The sequence below is a fragment of the Nycticebus coucang genome, chromosome 6 (assembly GCF_027406575.1).
Source record: "Nycticebus coucang isolate mNycCou1 chromosome 6, mNycCou1.pri, whole genome shotgun sequence".
NCBI lineage: Eukaryota > Metazoa > Chordata > Mammalia > Primates > Lorisidae > Nycticebus > Nycticebus coucang.
The window spans coordinates 24,601,627-24,607,626 of record NC_069785.1 but is presented as its reverse complement, the minus strand read 5'-3'; positions in this window follow the sequence as shown (position 1 = coordinate 24,607,626).

The following is a 6,000-nucleotide window of genomic DNA, read 5'->3' as shown; positions in this document are numbered from 1 at the left end:
AAACGTTGACCTAATCTATCATGATGAAGAAAAACAAGAGTCAAAGATGGCCCCAAGGTTTCTAGCGTGTTGGAGGAGATGAGAGAGAATAAAAGAGAGAAGAACCAATAAAACATTTGTTCACTGACTACTGTCTCTTACTGTCTTTCATCCTGAGATTCAGCCCTTATAAAATAAATCCATTCATTCACTTGTTTATTTAATCACTCATTAAGTGTGAGGCATGGTCAAAATATTATGGATTTAGTAATGAATAAAATCATTATAAAACAGGGCGGCACCTGTGGCTCAGTGAGTAGGGCGCCGGCCCCATATACCGAGGGTTGCGGGTTCAAACCCAGCCCCGGCCAAACTGCAACAAAAAATAGCCGGGCGTTGTGGCAGGCGCCTGTAGTCCCAGCTGCTCGGGAGGCTGAGGCAAGAGAATCGCGTAAGCCCAAGAGTTAGAGGTTGCTGTGAGCTGTGTAACGCCACGGCACTCTACCCGAGGGTGGTACAGTGAGACTCTGTCTCTACAAAAAAAAAAAAAAAAAAAATCATTATAAAACAAACCTCTGCACATAATTGAAAGGGAAGGACAGATAGTACAAAATAAGTAAAATCCATAGTATTAAACTTGGAAAAATAAGTAAATAGCCTCAAGTCATACAACTACAGTTTTGGTTGAATCTTGGTCATACAAGCCACCCTGAACATCTTCAGCATAACACAAATATGAGAAATTTCCAAGATATTCAAAATACAGTGAAACTTCTGTAAGTTGGCTACTGAAGAGAGTGTAACAAGCTGGTCAACATACGGAGGTGGTCAACATAAGGAACTAGGACTACTGTACTACTACTGTGTACAGATGGTACATGTCCAGTCTATGGAAATTAGGTCAACTTAAGGAAGTGGTCAAGGTAGGGAGGTGGTCAAAATGGAGATTTGAGTGTATATGTTGAAGTTAAAACCTTTTAAATTCTTTGAAAGTATTTTACTGAGTTAATAAAAAGTGTTTCTGAAAGTTGTGGATACGTTAGATATTTCACATCTGGACACTTTTTTTTTTTTTTTGCAGTTTTTGGCCGGGGCTGGGTTTGAATCCACCACCTCCGGCATATGGGGCTGGTGCCCTACTCCTTTGAGCCACAGGCGCTGCCCTATCTGGACATATTTTTAATGAAAGTGTGTATAAGAATGCATAATGGAGTATTTTGCATCATTCATCTCAGAATAAATATCCGTCTTACCATTCAGGTGATGTATGGCCAGACTGAGAGCTTACTTGTTACCTTTAAGAGGCACGTCCACACATTCCTCTTTGTCTCTTACTATAGATTACAGAAACAAGTTTCTTTCAAAATCCACTGTAAAAAAATTATTTCTATGGCAAATGGTAGGAAACACTTATTGGATTAATTATTTCAAAGAAAACAAAAGAATGGATTGAGAAATTGTTACATGTATGTATGTATATATGTATGTACCTATATACCTAAATTTGTACTTCTGCCCTCCATGAAGTTGTAAATAAACAAAATGTAAATGGTACTCTATTAAACAATAATTGCTATAAAACAATAGTTTTTCATCCTCCAAATATATATTTTATAAGTGCTAAATGTATCTTTGTTCACTAAGCACTTTAATTAACATCTATAACATGGTGATTATAATATTCAACATTTAAATGCTTAATTTGCAATCTGGAATTGCAAGCATTCCTTGCTAAAGACATATTTTCATTTGCTGCATTTGTATTTTTAATAGAAGACAAAAATAAGAAGATACTTATATGGTAATATGATACTAGATCCATAAACAAAAATTTTACTCCCTCTTTTTCATTGCACCTGAGATTTAAAACACAGTAACAATCTATTTTTAAATATGGAGCTATATTTTTTTCATGTTGTAAGAGGTTTGAAGTGCTGTACCTGCCATCTACTGGAAGCCTATGGGAGGTACATTTCCCTCCTAGCAACAGAAGTTCTCCCGAGATGGAGCCTAGAAAACACTCTCAGTGCTTTTGAAGAAATTATATCATAGGCTTTGATAAAATGATCTCATTAATCATTGGTGAAAGTACAAAATGGATCCATTTAAATTTGAGCAGGCAAAATGGAAAAAGTGATTCACCTTTGAAATGTTAAAATTACTATCATAAAAGGTTGCGAGCAAAAAAGATCAATAGACGTCCTTCCCAGTATTTGTACCTGGGTCATTATGAAAGTTCTGACATACACAAATATCAAGAAACCTAAAATCTGCACAGACAGAAACAAGGGTAAGCTGAGTAAGTTGAAACTTTCACAGGTGAAACAGAAAGAATAGGGTATGTGTTTCTTGGAAGTGAAATAATGGCCTATAACACTGTCTGTCTCAAAACTGTCATAGTGTCCTACGTATTAAAGGGAGTGTTCAAGGAATGGAAATGAGTGTATCTAAATCAATACTATTGCAAGTAGCTCTTAGGACAGTCAGGATTCTGAGATCTTCTCTTTGATTTCTTTTTTTTTTTTTGAGACAGAGTTTCACTTTATCACCCTTGGTAGAGTGCTATGGCGTCACAGCTCACAGCAACCTCTAACTCCTGGGTTTAGGCGATTCTCTTGCCTTAGCCTCCTGAGTAGCTGGGACTACAGGTGCCTGCCACAACGCCCGGCTATTTTTTTGTTGTTGCAGGCCAGGGCTGGGTTTGAACCCACCACCCTCGGTGTCCATCCATTTTCCTATGTGAAGTCATTTTAATATGACTTCACATAGGAAAATTACTCTGTTTTCCTGAGTTATGAAAAAAACACCATATATTGAGAGTCCCTATTTAATTCAGTTTTTATCAATTACTTTAAAAAATTATGATTAAAAAAACCTAAAAATATAAAACTTCCAGTTTTCAATCTTTCTGTACTTTTGGTGGTTAGAAGAAATTCTTAGAAGTAACTTGTTACTCTATATATACAATCATATATAGAGCTTGAGGGTTTCATACAGAAGTAAAATAGTGGCTCAGTACCTGCAGCTCAGTGGCTAGGGCACCAGCCACATGCATCAGAGTTTGTTGGTTCGAACTCAGCCTGGGCCTGCCGAACAACAATGACAACTACAACCAAAAAATAGCCGGGCATTGTGGCAGGCGCCTGTAGTCCCAGCTACTTGGGAGGCTGAGGCAAGAGAATAGCTTAAGCCCAAGAGTTTGAGCTATGACACCACAGCACTCTACGAAGGGTGACATAGTAAGACTCTGTCTCAAAAAAAAAAAAAAAAAAGAAAAGAAAAGAAAAAAGAAAAAGAAGTAAAATAGTTTAACTTAAGGCCACCCATTGAGTGCTAGGGTTTAAACTATAATTTGGGTCATTTTACTCTAGTTACTACTATTTCTACTACCTTGCATTGCCTCAAATATGATTGTTAAAATATACCTTGCATTTGAAATTAAAACAGAAATCCCCTTGAGCTACTGTCATGTCAGAGAAGAAGTGAGGAAGTGTAAAGATTCTTGCCAGAAGTGTCCTTAGCATTCTCTGAAATTCAAACAAGAAGGTCACGCCCCATGTCAAAGTTTCAGACTTGCATTAGCCCTCTAATTACTTAAGCACACCAAAGAAAACACATGAAGAGAAAAGATGGCAAAGGTTAAGGAGAGTTACAAAGATCAGGGCACCCAGACATTTCTAAGGCTAAGTGACAAAACAGTAGACTTCTATGTCTAGCAATAAGACAGATCAGAGAAGCTGAAAATTCTTCACTTGAAAACACCTATATGTGTGGGATAAAAACAGAGTGAACATTGTTTAAAATCCATAGCCAAACTCCTAAATAAATATGTAAAATTCCTGGGAGCTAAAAGCAATGAGGAAATTGAAAAAAAAAAAATTAGTAAACTGATGTTGACTTTCCCAGCCTGAGGGGAGATATCAGTCAGTCTTGCTATTCAAGGGAATTTAATGAATATGATGGACCAAAAGACAAGGCCATGGACCTGCTTCAGTTGGGGAGTTGCGATGGCAAACCATCACCACACAGATACACGCAGAAAGCCAGAACATGTAAAGGGCTATGGCCTTGGGGAATAAGTAGATGTGGAAAAAAATTCTGTCTATTGGCAAAGTGAAACTTTGTTGGCTTGACCTGGAATCTGGATAGGAAAAGGAAGACTACAATAAAAATTTGCATAAATACAAAGAGCAAGCAGCAGAATTAGACCCTGGGAACGTCACAAGGTAAGATTAAAATATACTTTTTACAAAGTTTAAACTGACTAATATAAATAAGAGGAAGAAATCAAAAGTCTAAGAAATTAATACAGTACTATTGAAATGCACATAATAGAATGAATACATTGTGGCAACTAAAAAAGATTAGTTAGGGTGGCGCCTGTGGCTCAAAGGGGTAGGGTGCCAGCCCCATATGCCAGAGGTGGCAGGTTCAAACCCAGCCCTGGCCAAAAACTGCAAAAAAAAAAAAGATTAGTTAGATCTATGTACACTGATATGTACAGATTTTCAAAATTTATCATTATTTTTAAAAGCTATGTACGAAAGCATCATATGATTACTTGTGAAAATAATTGAGCAAGGTAAATTTGAAAAAATAATAAAAAATAACTTGAAGAGACAAATAATCTATTCACTGAAATAAAAGGATACAGATGAAGAGAGAATTAGTGAACAGAAAGATGATTTTTTTTTTTTTTTTTTTTTGTAGAGACAGAATCTCACTTTACTGCCCCCAGTAGAGTGCCATGACGTCACAGGACTCACAGCAACCTCCAGCTCTTGGGCTTAGGTGATTCTCTTGTCTCAGCCTCCCGAGTAGCTGGGACTACAGGCGCCCGCCACAACGTCAGCTATTTTTTTGTTGCAGTTTGGCTGGGGCCGGGTTTGAACCCACCACCCTCAGTATATGGGGCCAGCGCCTTACTCACTGAGCCACAGGCCGCCCAGAAAGATAAATTTTAATATTGAAGAAACTTTACACAAATATAGAGACCAGCAAATGGAAAAATAATTTAAATAAGTTAAGAGACATAAAATAAAATGAGAAAAGTCCTAGGTACAAAGTTTTAGGAAAATAGAAAATGGCGGAGACCCTATAAAAATAATGGTTGACAATTTTCTAGAAGTGATATAACACTCGGGTCTGTAGACTCAAGAAGATCCATAAATCCCGGTTAGCCTCTGGAGCAGCAAAAGCCAATAAATAATCTTAAAAGAAAGACAAGAAAAGAAACAGACTACCATCAACAATAAGACACATGGCTGATTTCTCAGCAGCAATTTAAAAAGAAAATACAGTAAATTATTTTTTCTCCTGCTATTTCAACCTTTTTGCAATAAATTTTCTAAATTAAATGACTTTTATTTGAAATACCTAGCATAGTTTCTGCTTTCCTAATCAGATAATAACTGTTACAGTCCCTAAAGAAAAAAATAAAAAGCATGTATACTCTTATTCATACCATAGAAAAAATCCAATCATTGTAGATTAAAGAACTAAATGTTAAAATAAAACTTCGACTTTACTGAAAGAAAAGGTAGGACAATATTTTCTGATCTTGAGGTAGAAAAGGATTACTTAAACAAAACAGACTAAAACAAGATAATATTCAAAAGGAAAACACTGATGGATTTTAGTACATTAAAATTCAAAATGTTATTCCTTAAAAGAACATATAGTATACAAACTGAAAAGATAAGTCACAGACTGGCAGGAGACACAGTCAATTCATGTAACAATAACAATATCTAGACAATATGAAGAACTACGAATCAATGAGAAAAAGAACAAAGCAAAAAAATCATCACAGCTCAATATAATCACCAAAATGTGGAAACAACCTAAAATGTCCATCTATCCAGAAATGGATTAACAAGCTGTGGTGTATGCATACAATGGAATACTATTCAGTCATTAAAAAAGATGGAGACTTTACATCTTTTGTATTCACTTGGATAGAGTGAGAATACATTCTTCTTAGTAAAGTACCACAAGAATGCAGAAGCAAGAATCCAATGT